The 16,611-nt window shown below is 42.2% G+C and overlaps 1 protein-coding gene across 1 annotated transcript in view; it reads left to right on the top strand.

The window, feature by feature from the left end:
• The first annotated feature begins 15,677 nt into the window (after positions 1-15,677).
• Positions 15,678-16,611, top strand: part of TMOD3 (tropomodulin 3) — a 76,571-nt gene continuing 75,637 nt past the window's right edge. Inside the window, exon 1 of the mRNA XM_044229757.1 lies at positions 15,678-15,855. The gene's annotated coding sequence lies outside the window, so the exon portion shown is untranslated. The remainder of the gene's footprint in view (positions 15,856-16,611) is intronic.

The raw sequence follows: 16,611 nt of genomic DNA, 5'->3' as shown, positions 1-16,611 counted from the left end.
TATTGAGCAGAGATATCAGCAGATGTTGATAGATTTTGAATCCTCAAATCCTTTAATTAGCTTTTGACTGTATCTCTCTCTATAAAAGACATAGTAAATACCTTTTGGTGGTTTTCAATTTGATTTTTCCTTCCCTATTACTCATACAGGTGTGGTATGTTGGAGCCAACTCATACAGGCTTACCAAGTATTAAATTTTCTTTCTTTCTTTTTTTAAAGATTTTATTCACCTGTTTGACAGAGTCACAGTGAGAGAGGGAACACACATAGGGAGAGTGGGAGAGGGAGAAGCAGGCCTCCAGCCAGGGAGCAGGGAGCCCCAGGCAGGGCTCAACCCCAAGACCCTAGGACCACAACCCAAGCCAAAGGCAGACACCTAACAACGAGCCACCCAGGCACCCCTCAAGTATTAAATTTTCAAGAATTTTTGCAAACTCATTAAATACAGCCATTATTAAAAATTAAATAGCATGCACTTGAAATTAGTTTGTTTATTTTTAAAACAAAAGTAATACTCAAAACTATCTTTTAGTTTTCTTTACTCTTGAGATTCTTCAGATCTATAGTGTGTCTGTGTGACAGAACTATTGTCTAATGATGTACTGTTGTGACTCTCTTCCCAACTCAGAAGTTTAGGGCTTCTTGTTGGTTGTTGGAACTTGGCCATGGTGGGAGTACTTTTACTATGAAAATTAGCAAATGTTACCAATCAGATGTTTGCCCTCCTAGGTTGCTGGTTGATAAACATTCATCAGCACACCACAGAGTAGAATATACACAGTTCCTTTTTAGTGTACACGTTTTGGTTACCATGTTGCTATAGGGAAGTACCTTTCTCTTAAGTGTCTTTCTCCTGTCCCTTTAGATTTGTTGCAGATACATTAAGTGCCAAGTCCCTGACATGCCCTTCAAGGAATACTTTTTCCTTTCTTTTCTCTTTCATTCTCTTTCTTGCCTTCACCTCTACAAAGCCCTGTGTCCTACAGAGTGTTCCCTGAAGCCCTCAGGACTGGGGCTAAAGCAGTTCCTGACAAACTCTGGCAGAAAGCAAGAAAAAAAAAGTCAGAATTTGATGGTGACCATGCTGTGGTTGTTGATAGTATTAAAGCAAAATAGTGGGCTATTAGCAAAACTTAGTCCTGTTTTTAGCTAGTGAAATAGTTGGGTCACAGGTAATAGAGTTTATAAAATCAAATATTTATTACTAATCAGTTTATCTTTTCATTAATTGTGTTTTTAAAGTAGCTTGAAAGGTGACATTTCCGTAAGTATTCACATATTAAATATTGGAAGATAAACTTACATTTTGGGGACCCTATAAATCATTGAATTAGCCTAGGACTTCATTTTCCCCATTTGCCCAAAGTGTGTAAGTAGAAGCTTTTTCATAATCCTGCACATGATGAACCCCTTACCATCCATCATGGTGGTGCATAAGGTATATAAAATATTTTTATATGTATGCATTTTGCCAAATACTGTGTTTTGAGATATTTGGCAACATCTGGACAACTGATTGAAGGGAGACAGTCTCTCCCCAGACCACCTCTCTTCCCCTTTGGGGCTTATACAGGCCCATGCTAGTGTCAGATCACTCATTAGGATATGTGGGCTCCTATCACTGGCACCCATCTGAGCATATGTGGAGGACAACTCTTTAGGAGAGAATTTTGGAAGTCTAGAGATCGTATAATTAGTCCAGCACTACAACTCCCCATCTGCCCGAAGCATGTAATGGAAACTATTTTATCCTCATTAACACAATTACATCCTTTCCTTTCCTCTTGGAAGGGCATAATGTAAATAAATGTGTGTGTGTGTGTGTGTGTGCGCGCGTGAGTGTGTGTGTGTGTGTGTGGCCAAATACCTAATTATCTAATGAGGTATGTGGCTACATCTGGACCACTGATTGAAGGGAGATGTGCTCTCCCCAGCTCCATTACCCTTGTCCTTTTTAGCACTGCTGCAGGCCCAGGTTCAATGCAGATCACCGCCTGGAGTTGGCAGCTGAGGTCACCAAGCACCAAATTTCACAGCATGTATAGAAGATAACTCTTAGGGAATAATTATTAGAAGCCTGGAAATCATTTTATTGTTCCAGCACCAAACTCTTCATATGCCTAAAGTGTGTAAGTACAAACACGTTCATTTTCATCAACGTGATTATTACGCCCCTTCCTTCCATCGTGGTAGGGTAGGTTGTATATAAATACTTTGTACATAAAGATCACCAAATACTCTAAGTGGTATTTGGCTAAAGCTGGACGCCACATTGATGGGAGATGCTATCTCCCAGTCCCTCCCTCTTCCCTTACCCTCTTGGAGCTGCTGCAAGCCTAAGTTAGAGAATCGCTAGCCCGGAGGGGCACGCACAGCTCACCCATCTTAGAACACCAGTTCATCTTACGATAAAAGCCCATCTCCATTTAAAAACTCAGAAATCATCCCAATGCCTATAATCCTCAGAACAATTTCCCTAAGGGAAGCTTGGTACAGCAGACCAAAAAAACAACTGCTTCTCTTCCAGACAGAAAGGTGGCCCCTGGCAGGGCACCAGCATGAGGGAAACCAGTGTGCTCTGAAGAACTACCATGAGAACATTTCAGACACTCAAACTTGAAACCAGTGTGAAGCTTCAGCATGCTTTCAATGTGGGAGAGGCATTTACATTTACATAAGAGTTTGTAGATACTTCCTTTTGTCAGAGATAATGATGTACTTAGCCCTCTCCCAGGCAGTGTAAAGCAGACTGAGAAAGTGTAAGAATTCTGGATTAATACAATTTGAGATGTATTTCTGGGTCTTGGGGGCAGAGTGCCTTTTTGCAAAGTGGATACCATCTTTTTAGTTCAAGTTTTGATAGCATCAGTGGAAGTGGGCAGGGGGCAGTAAGTTACAAATACTACATTCTGTGGTATGTTTCCTCTACTGAGTTGGAAATGTTTCTAGTGTCAGATTTTAAATCGTGATCCTGAAGCTTCCTTCCTCTCTTCCACTAATGATGCAATAATAGCGGTTTTCATTTTAATGAGCAGAGAACGAAAAAGAAATGTTTTAGCTCTGCCTTCGGGTACCAGGTTCCCCTTACTGCTCCTCACTTCAAATATCCCTGCCATTTACCAGACCCCCCTCAGAGCTCAAGGATTGGGACACAAGGTGTGAGAATGCTTGGCAGCACCCGGCTGAGCCCTCTGGATGAAAGGGCCCAGGGTTGGGCCCTCCAAGAACAAGCTTGAGAAAGAAGAGTACCCAGAACCTCAAGATGGATTTATCGTTTTCTTGCCCCCAACTCTAGATTAGATCAAATTTTGTTTTGTGGTTCAGAAGTTATTAAGTGGAGGGGCTGGGTAAGGTGGGGAGGAAGATGGAAATTGAAGGTCTCCGTTTGCTTAAGGGGAGAAGTAAGCTCTGCTCAGCTCACCGCCTTCCTGTCTGCCCATAACAGTAATGATTAAATATCCAGGAGATGGGTGGAGAAAGTGCTTCAAAGTTTAAAGTTGTTACCTGGCTCTGGGTACTGTTCTAGGAAGGCCATACACTTAGCAGAAGTCATCCCAGTTTTGTGATGCATCATTGACTTGGGAGAGGATGAAGGAGACTGGACTTTCCTCTGACATCTTCCATGGTAGTCATTTTGAGCACACCGGCTCTGTTAGTTGGTATGGTGGAAGGGCACCATACTAACAGACTCAGAGGCTGACTCCCAATCCCATCACCAACACTTAGCAGGTATATGATCATGGGCAATTCATTCAATTGCCTGACAATTATAGTCTACATAGGGGGAAGAGCACTGGATTTGGAGTCAAGACACCTGGACACTTGGCTCCACACTTTCTTAGCTGGGTGACCTTGTGGCAAGCCACTTAGTCTCTCAAGCCTAAGATTCTTCAGCTATATTATAATGGGAATAATATCTTCACTAACTACCTCACAGATTTGTGGTGAGAAAATAATCAGATAATGGGATGAAAACACTATACTGGAAAGGGCTATACAGAAGTTGGAGATCATTTTCATCATCTATTCACTAATGTTTTCCACTGCTTCTTAAATCTGTTTTTTTTTTTTTTTTTTCCTTCCGAGCATTGAGTATGAGCAACCACAGCATGGAGATGACATAGGGGACTGGAATTATTTCATTTTTAACACAGAGATGGGAGAGGTAGTTGACGGGTGGGTGTTACATACCAGTGATGTGTGTGTGGTAGAGCATTTCCCCTGGGTTATCTTGACAGTACCTGGGCGTGGTAAGGATCCTTGCAGTGAGTCTAAGGCTGGACACTTGGGGGAGCAAATAGTGATTAAGAATTGAGGGGAGAGTCTGGGCCAGTGCTGCTCTCCTGCCAGGCTCTGACACCACCGGGCTAATCTATGACTTGAGGTGTGGACAGGAGACCTAGGAGAGAAGATTATCCTTAAGGCTCTAGCAACTTCTCGACAGGCTCAAGTCCTGAGAGCGAAGGGGAGAAAGTGTCACCTGTGAGATCAGCTCTCCCGGGCAGCAACTGCCTTGTTATCACCAGCAACCTTTGCCCTAGTCAGTATTTCTGTGCTTAGAAAAATACTGAAACATGGTATCACGGGGCTTTCATAAGCACGTGGAGGCAGGGACCATCTCATCAAGCTTTGTGTCTCCAGTAGCATCTAGTGAGGTGCTTTGTATATATCAGGTGCTTCATAAATGTTGCTTGAGTTGAACTGTCCTCCTTCCCCACAAGAATGATGCTCCATTGGTCATCACATAATACTTGGAAAACAGTGCTGACCCAGATGCCAGCTGTGTGTGACTTTGGGCAAGACTTTCCATCTCTCTCGTCTTTATTTCATCTGTAAAATGAAAGTGAGTGGATTAGATGCTCTCTAAGATCCTCCCAGCTCCCAAGCTTTACAATAACCCTGTGATTCTGAAGTTTCCATTGCCTCTGAGCATGCATGAGTAATGCCTCCACTGCAGTTCCATCTCTCTTCAGAAGGTTTCTTAGCCAGAAGAAGAGGTCTGAACATTCCACAGACAGTTATCTGTTCCTCTTTAGCGGCTTTTACTGTCTTCAGGGTAGTGCTGGAGGAGCAGCCTTCTCTGAAAGGAGATTTTAAAATACACAATATTTTCTCCTCAAAATTGGCGGAGAAGAGGAAATGCAAAGAAGGAAACTGAGTGCAGTAAACACAGCGGGTTTTTCACAGGCTTTTGCTTAAAGTGTGTGTGTGTGTATGAGAGTGCGTTTCTGAGCACATATTGATAACACGGAGAAACCAATCGGAAATACACTGTGCAATTGAGGCAAGCTGGCCCAGGTTTTAAAATTTCCCATGGATAATCTAAATCCAAATAGATAGGAATTGGCCATATGGTGGAATGAAATGAATAGAAAATGTGCTTTTTAAGGAAATTTTTAGTACCAAACATTGCCAGTGACAATCTTTAGTTAAGAATGAAATTATTCTGACCTAAAATTCTTATCTCTGTCATTTTGGTTTTTTAAAAAAAACCACAATATTCATGGAATTATATTAATATTTTAATTAAACATTTATCTTAATTCTGTTTCATCTACTCGAGGAAAACAAGCAGCATTTTCATTGCATTTAAAAATGTAAAATACTTGCATGCCACCAATCGTAATATCTTACCAGTTTGGATGCCTGAATGTGTGACCTTATGTGTACCTGTGTTGTTTTGAAGAGAACAAAGGAAATAATACTTTGTAAACTGTTTAAACTTATATTGGCGACATTTATTTGGCTAAGCAGTTATTGAAAAATTCATATAGTTTCACTTTTCATTTTGAAACTTTTCAATCAAAGGTAGACATTTATTCATTAGGGGATTAAAAACTAATTTGCCTTTTAAATGTGAAAGTGGACATTGTGGGAAATAAGTGTGTGATAAAGCAAAATGTATGAAGTATGACATCCTCTTACTGGGATAATTAATAAGAATCCCAATGGAACAAACAGGTGCAATGTTTGACCCTTTGGAATTAACCAGCCAGACCTAATGGTAAGGTAAATGTATACGGCTTTAATTCATCAAGATCTTTCTGCTTTCAAAGATATGATGTATTCATTTATGTCTGGAATGAAGTTTCCAAGTGAAAATTTACAGAACATTAGGAATTAATAAACTTTCCTTTTAAAATGAAAGTAAAGACTGATTTAATCTGGCTAATTTTTAGACAGGTTTTCTTTTTAAAATGAATAGTTGGCACTGTGTTCTCATATTAGACGAGTACATTTTCATAAAGGACTATAAAGTGTCCTTATTATGAAGAAGATAAGAAGTATGGACAATGAGAAGTAGCCAGAGAGGGAAAAACCCATATTAAAATATGTACACACTTGACTAAACAGTTAAAAATTGTTAGAATAAATGGGAGCAGGAATATAGATAATCCCAATGGGTTCATTGTTTTACCTTGATTTTCTTGTGTTAACTTTGGATTTAGGGTTTGTGTGGGTTTTTAAAAAGCTATGCTGGGGGTGGGAGGTTGGGGTACCAGGTGGTGGGTATTATAGAGGGCACGGCTTGCATGGAGCACTGGGTGTGGTGAAAAAATAATGAATAATGTTTTTCTGAAAATAAATAAATTGGAAAAAAAAAAAAAGAAAGCTATGCTGGGATTGGTAGCCCAGAACACTAAAAATAGCAAAGTTATAAAGATTTGCCCTGGAAAAAAAGGAAAACCTATTTTTCCTGTCCTCCTGCTGAACTCTACCCTCTTTGTCACTTAGACTGTTGGAAAGGTCCAAGAAAAAACACAGAGGGCCTATGTCTAACTTCTGTTTTTGCTGCTCCACACCTTCTTGTGCACAAGTACAGTAATTATTTGTTTAAAGGACTCCTTCAGGCTGTGGGCCTTTAATGAATAGGAATTACAAACATGCACTTTGAAGTCCAACTTGCCTAGTTCAAATCTCACTTGTTGTATAAATTTGTATAGATTTCATAGCCTCCATTTCTTCACCAGTATAATAGGAATCCTAATCCCACGTGACAGTAGTGACAGTAGTACTGTTATGAGGATTAATGTGTAAAACACCTAGGACAGTGCCTCACATGTAGAAGGCACGTGGTATTCCTATCCTAAACTGTAACTTAAATATCCATGAATATTAGTGCCAATAAAGCTGTCCCATTGTTCCTGACAATGTCAGGAATTTAAGCAAGACTCTTAGTTATTTTTGTGTTTCTACTGTCAAAGCCTTCTGGCAAACAAGCCCTCCCTCCTCACTCCAGTAATTGAATATAAACAGGATAGAGCTGACTCAGGAGTTACTCCTAACGTGCCCTGTCATTTAGCTCTGCTTCTTGTCTCTTCCTTGATGTTTTCATTTGTTTGTACCTGCTCTGCTTTCTTGGACCCTCCTTGGCTATTGGCAGTCTGGATTCAGGAGCAACTCCTTGACTTGTGGGTCTGTCTTGTGCTGGGCTTGACTCTGTGAGGGACCTCCTTCTCTCAGATTGATTATTCAGCCTTCCTCTTATGGCTATGAGAAGTAATGTCCCATGCCTCCTCTGCCCCAGTACTTACCCATGTCCTGGTTCCACCAGCCAGGGAACATGATGAGACGCCCACAGCCTCCAGCAGGTGTCCCACAGGTCACAGGATCTCAGTAGGAGGAATTAGATGTAAGTGTTCTTGACTGAGAGTAGGCTGTGCAGGGGGCCCAAACAACCTAAGGAGATGAAATGGGAAAATCAGGCCGCTTCATGACTCAAAAGACCTACAATTTGTAAGTCTACAATTTGGAGAACCTCCTCCCCCAACACATACTCCCTCAACTTACCAATTCTCAGCAAAATTTTAGTGTTTTTTAGTGCTTTAGTCGTTTTTAGGCACTTAGAAATGAAACAGTGGTCTTTAAGATGGAGCACAGATTCATTTAGAGAAAATCAAAAATCATGAGAGTCCAGGGAAAAGAACACACTGTAATTTTCAGCAAGACGTTTGACAGAGTCTCGCAACATCCTTGAGAAATGTGGGTTGCATAATAGTGAAACTAAATAGTGAAATGACTGTTTTAAACAATCTTTCTTGACTCTTAATCATAAGTAAATGCTGACGAATGGAAGAATTTCAAACAGAAGGGCTTAGTAGCCGCCACACAGCTCTTTCCTTGATATGTTCAGATCAACAGTTCATCAGGAATTTAGAGGTATACTAATGGAATACCGAGTCTTCAAAGGAATGAGGAATTCTTTGAGAGGTGCAAAAATATCTGGACAGGCCAAAGTCTAAGCCTGTATATAATCAGGTAAAATTTAATACAAGTAACAATGTAGTTGTCAATTTTTAATCCAAAAAAATAAACTACGGAACATAGAATGGGAAAAATATCAACTGCCATCTGTGTAGATAGAGACTTTGGTCTCGGCTAAAAGCTTAACTGCAAATAAGAAGTAGAATGTCCTACCTAAAAGCTAACTCTATCTTAAGTCACATTAGACAAAGAATCTTGACATTTGGCCAAAAGTCTCCTATTTGGGCACCTGTGTGGCTCAGTTGGTTAAGCGTCTGCCTTTGGCTCAGGTTGTAATCTCAGGATCCTGGGAACAAGCCCTCATCAGGCTCCCTGCTCAGTGGTGAGTCTTCTTCTCTCTCTCCCTCTCCCCCTCCCCTGCTCATGCCTTCTCTCTCTGGCACACTCTCTCTCTCAAATAAGTAATCTTTAAAAAAAAATCTATTTGTCTTGGGCTCTGGGCCTCAGCTTTTGGAATGTGTACTTTGATATTATTTCCATTATCGTTGAACTTTGGTATGGTAAGTATTTATGTGTTTATAAAGGTTATTCTTTTTTTTTAAGATTTTATTTATGAGAGAGAGAGCGAGAGAGAGTGTGTGCACAAGTGGGGAGACGGGCAGAGGGAGAAGCAGGCTCTCCCCTGAGCAGGGACCCTGATGTGGGAATCATCTCTAGACTCTGGGATCATGACCCAAGCTGAAGGTAGGTGCCCAACCAACTGAGCCACCCAGGCACCCCTATAAAGTTTATTCATATGGCTAATCAGTCAACAGTATCACTGATAAGAACTAAGTATGTAACTTGGATTTGCTTTTACTATATGAATAATCATTTTCAGATACAGGCAAGTGTTCTAGATATAATCTGAGTGAAAAATCTCTGTATTATTTATTTGTCAAAATTCTGTGTAGGTATAAATATGTACTAATTATTGGTAAGTAAAATGCTGTAATAACTACTGATTATGAAAGGTTTATGTTCAAAACTAATTTAATAATCAATTCAAAATGATTAAAAATCATTAACAACTTTCAAGTAGATAAATGACAGTAACTACAAATACAGAGAATGCATTACCTAGATAACATAGGAAGAACAGTAAATTTTTTTTAGTCAGCAAATGTTTATAAAAATTTAAACAATATAAGGAAGCATAAATAGAGGTTACTTCATATGATAACTCTGTTCTTTGTAGAAGTGTTTGGTATAACCAACGTTTATAATTTAAAATCAGAATTTAGGGGCACCTGGGTGGCTCAGTGGGGTGAGCCTCTCCCTTCGGCTGGGGTCGTGGTCTCGGGGTCCTGGGATCGAGTCCCGCATCGGGCTCTCTGCTCAGCAGGGAGCCTGCTTCCCCCTCTCTCTCTGCCTGCCTCTCTGCCTACTTGTGATCTCTGTCTGTCAAATAAATGAATAAAATTTTAAAAAACAAACAAACCAGAATTTAATTCTTACTTAATTCCATTTAGGACATGGATCTTGTTCATCCCCTTACATCAGCTGAATTTGACTCTATAGTGTCTGCAGATGAGTCTTAACAGCTGACAATGCTGAGAAATTATTGTTTCTGTACTACAGTGTAAAACTTCACCATTTTAGCACTAATATTTTACACAATAATATTAAAATAATTAACTTTTGGCATAAAATTCGAGGTTTATTTGTGTACTAATTATTGGTAAATAATTATTATTATTCGTTGGTAGTGATATTTTCCAGCAACCTTGGCTTCAACTGAAAATTTTAGTTCTCAGCTCTTTGGTGTTTGGCTAAGATGTATATTCAATGCACCTCCGGTGAAGGCATAATAGGATATGAAAATAAGAGGAACAGCAAAATTAATTCCTGCTGATGGCATTAGGGAAGTTGGAGAAAGAGGCATTTGAGATGGACAAGGAAACACGAGAAAGCTTCTGACTGACAGAGGTGGGTGATAGGTAAGGACATTTCAAGCTAAAGAGCTTGCTTGAAAAAAAAAAAATAGAGTTTACTTGAATCCTTTCTATAAACTTGTATGTCCCAACCTTGGTGTTTGTATTCTCTGATTCCTACCTCCCACTTTAACCAACTCCAAGCTCCCAGAAATGAAATCCTTACCTCTTAGTTTCAAGTTTACATCTTTAGCTTAAGTTTTCTTAGCTCTCCTGTAAAATACACATTTAAGGGGCGCCTGGGTGGCTCAGTCAGTTAAGCATCTGCCTCTGGCTAAGGTAATGATCACAGCGTCCAGGGATTGAGTCCAGCATGGAGCCCTGCATGGAGCCCTGCATGGAGCCAGCTTCTCTCTCAGTCTCAGCCCCTCCCCCTGCCACACTCCTGCTCCCTCTCTTGCTCTCCTTCAAATAAATAAATAAGATATTTAATTTATATGTGTGTGTTTAAAAGAATGCATAAATATATCAGGGACACTATTTGCTAAAGGAACGCCAGTGCTGCTGGTGTTGATTTGCATATATTGAGTCAGTGTGACATGCTTTATGAGTTACTCTGGCTGGAAGCTTATTCATTCATTCATTCATTTATTTTTAAAAATTTATTTATTTGACACAGAGAGAAAAAGCACAAACAGGGGAAGTAGCAGGCAAAGGGAGAAGCATGCTCCCTGCTGATCAGGGATCCCGATGCAGGGCTCGATCCCAGGACCCTGGGATCATGACCTGAGCCAGTGATAGACACTTAACCGACTGAACCACCCCCGTGCCCCTGGCTGGAAGTTTAAAGATAACAGTAATTAGGGCTTATAGTACATTAAGTAGAGTTACAGTGACATTTTAACAATCACATTCACTCTAACCAAACCCCGAAAACTAATAGGAACCATACTCTGTCCCTTATTCATGTATTTTACTTAACAGTCTCAGATTTGTTCTTGACAATATGCTGAACTTACCGTTTTCCATTATTCAAAGTGGGATTCACTGCATGAGGAAGGGTTGCCATACCCCTTCTGTTTCTATTACCTTTCACTGAATAGGCAGTGCAGCAGGCAGCTCTTGCTAGGTGAGTCTCTAGGAACAAACAAACCTAGATCTCAGTTTACTTCTTGTGCACATTACATGTCAGCACCTGTGTCTCTCTCAGGCCCCGCCCCATGTGACTTCTCATTCTACAACCCAGGCAGGTGGACCAACTGCCATTTGGGACATGTCACACTCTTCCTGGAGAGAGAGAGTAAGCACACTAGTGGGAAACACCAGTGATTTTTTTTTTTAAGATTTTATTTATTTACTTGAGAGAGAGATTGCACAGAGGGAGAGTGAGAAGAGGGAGAAGGAGACTCCTCGCCAAGCAGAGAGCTTGATGCAGGGCTTGATCCCAGGACCCCAGGACCATGATCTGAACTCAAGGCAGATGCTTAACCGACTGAGGCATCCCAGAAATACCAATGACTCTTAAAGCTTCTATTCAGAGCTGTCCTGTTGTCCCTTCCACTCACATCTCATTGGCTCAAAAAAAGGTCCATGTATATAAGCTTTGAGATTACAGTATAACAAGATCTGTGTGAAGAAAGAAGGAAAAATGTATTACCAGATCATAGCCAAGCCTGAAAATGTCTATAGGACATTGCAAGTCACATAGCAGTGGGTAGGGCTATTCTGTCCTGTAGAGGAGAGCCAATATTTGGGGAAAATCTCTCAATCTACCACAGGACTTCAGTGGCTCTTTCTTTTCACTTATGTATATCAATCTAATTTGTAGGGTTTTCCTTTTCTTTTTCTCTTAAAAATGTGTTTTGCTAACTGTAAGCTAGTAATGACAACCCGTAAAGCATAGTCTTTTTATTATTTAGATTTTTATTTATTTATTTGACAGAGAGAAAGAGAGCAGGAGAGGGAATGCAAGCAGGAGGAGTGGGAGAGGGAGAAGCAAGCTTCCTGCCGAGCAGGGAGCCCCATGCGGGGCTCGATCCCAGGATCCTGAGCCAAAGGCAGACATTTAGTGACTGAGCCATCCAGGCGCCCCAAAGCATAGTCTTTTTTTTTTTTAAAGGTTTTATTTATTTATTTGACAGAGAGAGATCACAAGCAGGCAGAGAGGCAGGCAGAGAGAGAGGAGGAAGCAGGCTCCCTGCTGAGCAGAGAGTCCGATGCGTGCTGATCCCAGGACCCTGAGACTATGACCTTAGCCGAAGGCATCGGCTTAACCCACTGAGCCACCCAGGCACCCAAGCATAGTCTCTTTTAAAAGAGAGCTCTGTCTCCATTTCAGGATGAGCTTCACTGTGTCTTGTCCTGTGGAACCAACCCTCTCACAGCTGGTGTTTATATCTGCATGAGGTCACTGGCTGGCATTTACAGGCAAACCCTCTTGTTCTGTGTCCTCAACTGAGAAGAGGAGAGGGAGGGAAGGATTCAATATTCATATTTACACATATTTATTGAATCTCCAGCCTGTGTCAGGCACTGTAGCAGATGCAAGGATAGAGGGGTAAACAACACAAAGCCCTCCATGAGCTTACACTGAGTATACAAGCAAGATGATATTAGGTAGTGACAAGTGCTCCGAAGACAGTAAGCAAAGGAGAGGAAGGCAAGGTAGGGTGACCAGAGGAGGTGACACTTGAGCAGAACCTTCATTAAAATGATGGCACGAGCCATGAGTATTTGGAAGGAAAAGCATTCTCCGGTGTAGTGCAAACATCTTGAGGTGGGAATGTACTTGAAAATATGGAGAAACCTCTAGGAAACCAGGGTACTGGAGCAGAGTGAGAGAGTATAGTAGGAAACAAAAAAGTCACATAAGAACTTGTAGGGGTGGTAACTTGGGGATTTATTCAAAATGTGTTGAGAGACCATGAGTGGTTTGGAGCAGGAAGGTGACATGATCTCATTTGTTTTTAAATCAGAAACAGTGTGGAGAATCACAGCAGTGGAAGCACATTCTATTTTTTAGTTTTATTCAACACCAGGATATGAATGTTAACACCACTGGTCCCATGTGTAGTATTTTAAAATTATTTTTTAAAGATTTTTTTTTTTTTTTACTTTAGAGCATAAGGCAGGTAGAGGCAGAGGGAGAGGGAGAAAGAGAAACTTTAGCAGACTCTGTGTTCAGCGTGGAGCACCACTCGGGTCTCTATCTCATGACCCTGAGATCAAGACCTGAGCCAAAACCAAGAGTCACTGACTGTACCACCCAGCTATTCCCCCGCCCCCATACTCATATGTAATATTTAAATCACATGGGGTTAGGAGATTCATGTCTGTGAGCCCTGTGGTTATAATACATTAATATTTGTCTGAGGAAAGGGGGAAAAACCCAGCACTGGATCACATTATTTTAGAAAAAGCAACTTTTAGACACTTGTTGGGAAAAATTTTAAATGAGTAACTTATCTAAAAGAGAAAATACAAGGGCCCCTTGGTTGCTCATTTGGTTAAGTGTTCAACTGTTGATTTCAGCTCAGGTCATGATCTCAGGGTTATGAGTTTGAGCCCTGTATGGGGCTCTGTGCTCAGCTTAGTGTGGATCCTGCTTGAGATTCTCTCTGTCTCCCTCTATACCTCCCCTATGCACATGTGTGCTCTCTCTCTCCCTTAAAAAGAGAGAGAGAGAGAGAGAAGGATAAAATACATTGAAGGTATTCTTAACACCCCATATTGGAAGACCAGAGAGGAAACACGTCATAGATTATCAGATACGGAATTAAAAGCCCTCCATGCTTAAAGACACAAACTATATCTCGACGGCTGTAGTCTGCTTTGTTTGTTCAAGAACTCAACTTGTTCAGGAAATTTTGTCAGTTTTCCCAGGAGTGATGCCCCAGAGGTGTTAGAGGAAATTATAGGACACTTGCTGGTAAGCCAAAATTCCTATATATTAATATATAATGAAATATAGAACTATCAAATGAATTCAGATCAAATGAATCTCTTATCCAGTCAGAGTACAATGTTCCTGGACTGTGTGAGAGAATTTTTTTTCATGTACAGTGGACACCGTCACAGATTATATTACCTTCAAGAATTTGATGAGTTTAGGAGATACATCAGTCTGATCAACAGTGGAAAGCGTGCTAGAATTTGAATCAGAATACCTGTGCTTTATTTCTGGATCTCCAATTATGATTGTGTGACTTTGTGCAAATTACTTAACTTTTCTGAGTCTTAGCTTTCTCATCTGTAGAAATGGAAGATACAAATATATTCTTTGTAGGATTATTTGGAGGATTGGATGAAATAAATGTGCTGGTACAGTGCGTGGTGTGGATTAAGTACTCAATATTAGTTGAACCTGAATTCTGTAGGAAGTTGCTCTCAGAAAGCTGCTATATCCAAGAATATTGGAGAAATCCATAAACACTAAAATGCTACAGAAAATAAGGTGTAGTGGCTATGAGATTTAATGTCAACGGTCTTCTAAAAGTACTTGCATCCTACAAGGTTTTTTTTTTTTCCTTAAAAACTCCAAATCATGAGTGATTTTCATTTCGGGGATTAATGGATACAACTAGCATGAAATTCCAAGGTGTTTACTTTACCTAGGGTTCTTCCTGCTCTGAAGGGAACACGTAAATGACAGGGAGGATTAACCATTAGTCGGTTTCCACACTAGGAGTAGCTGGAATGTACCCTCAAGCAGGCGCTTCGTCCTCTTCCTGGTTGCGTTCTTCAAAGATGGTGTATCAAAGCCGAGCATGACTCCTGGGAATGGTTTAGTCATGAAGAGCAGGACAGAAAAATTACCAATGAGCAACTACCAATGAACGGAAGGCATTGCTGTTCCCTCTCCACAGAGTCCTGCACAAAAGGCAGCTACTTTATTGGCCACCGTAGCACCACCCTCTGAGGTAGTCCCACTTTCCTTGTCCTTCCTTATAGGCTACCCATCTGTCCCAGTCCCCTTCTTTGAGGGGACTGGTTTTTTCTCCCACTCATACTAACCCAGCTTCACCACCTGGTGCAGAGCTTGAGGCTGGAATGGGAAGATGGGTTGCGGCCCAAACTGTCCGGGTATATAGGGGCTATCCCTGAGACATCATCCCTTGTACATGCCCAAGGAAATCCCTAGGGTCGCTACGCCCTTGAGATGACATCTGTGTGATTTCTGCCCCTTTTGTGACTTCGCCTTTGTTTACTTTTCTATCAGTTTTTCACGACGAGCTTAAAGGGCTCGATGTCATGTCCTTGCATTAACAAGCAAGGGTAGGATATAAGCCCTGCCTTGTATGCCTCTTCAGTAAAAGTCAAAGTAAAGAGGAACTCTATCCCAAAGAGCCTCGAGTTGCTGTTTATAGCTCCCAAAGGGTCCAGGGTAGAGATTTTCACTAGTAAAGATCCTTGTCGCCTGCTGGAGTAAGGCTTGCTATCCGCAGCTGCTTCCAAACATCCTGCAAATTGCAAAAACCAGGGTCAGCTCAGAGCGTCGCCCTCCTTGCTGGAACTACAACTCCCAAGATGCCCCGCAACCCGGGAGTGCGCACGCGCGTCCGTGGCGGAGGGGGAACCAGCAGCACCGACAGAGCCGTCGGGTTGGGGCATCCGCGAGTGGGTCGGGCAACTCCCAAGGAGAAAGAAGCAGGCTTACGGGCGGGTCCCGGGAACCGAGGGACAGGCCATTCCGGCAGGTCTGTGAGGAAGGTCGGCGGCCCCAACGGGAGCCAGTCAGGTAAGCCTAGCCCGGTGCTTTCCAGGAAGTCCGTCTGCGGGCGCAGGCAGGGAGTCGCACCGGCCATGGTGGCTGAGGAGGGAGAGGTTGCTGCCCTTCAGCCGCCAGCCCCGTTTTCCTAATCCTACCGGTTTCTCTTGGGAGGAGCGTGGAGACATTGGGGGCTGCTTGGAGGGGGGCGAACGGGCCCGGGTAGGGGCCGTGGGGCGCGCTGGGCGTGGCCCGCGCTGGAGGCGCGCGAACCCCTGGTTGCTGATGAATCACTCGGGGGCCCAGCCTCCCCGGGTTCGGGACCGGCCCCTTCCCCTCCCGCCGGAGCCCGCGCCTGCCGAAGCTGTGTGAGCTCGGGGTGCCTGTCCGCCCCTTCTACTCCACGGAGGGGTAGCTGAGGGGCGATCCTCTTAAAAAGGCTTTCTCAGCAACACTCCTTCAAAGGCTTCTGCTAGTTGAAAGTTAGAAAGAAAGAGGAGAAACGGAAAAAAACCAAAAAACAAAAAACCCCAAACCCGATCCTTAGGTCACACCCTTTTGCGGGCGGGGAGGGGGGTTTAAATCTGGCTTGTCTTGGATTTGCCGTTTTTGATCAATATCCTCTGCCCTGAAATAAATTCCTGGCTCCTGTGCGGTACAGCTGGATCCAGCTGTGAAGTTTGTGTGTTGATTTGTTTGGAGGACGTGACTGGGTCCTTGTATTTCTGCTTATGAAGTTGGTGTGTTTCCTCTGCAAGCCTGCAATCTAATTACAAACAAATGGGA

This window comes from Neovison vison, chromosome 13 (genome assembly GCF_020171115.1).
Source record: "Neovison vison isolate M4711 chromosome 13, ASM_NN_V1, whole genome shotgun sequence".
NCBI lineage: Eukaryota > Metazoa > Chordata > Mammalia > Carnivora > Mustelidae > Neogale > Neogale vison.
This window is presented reverse-complemented; position numbering and strand designations above follow the sequence as displayed.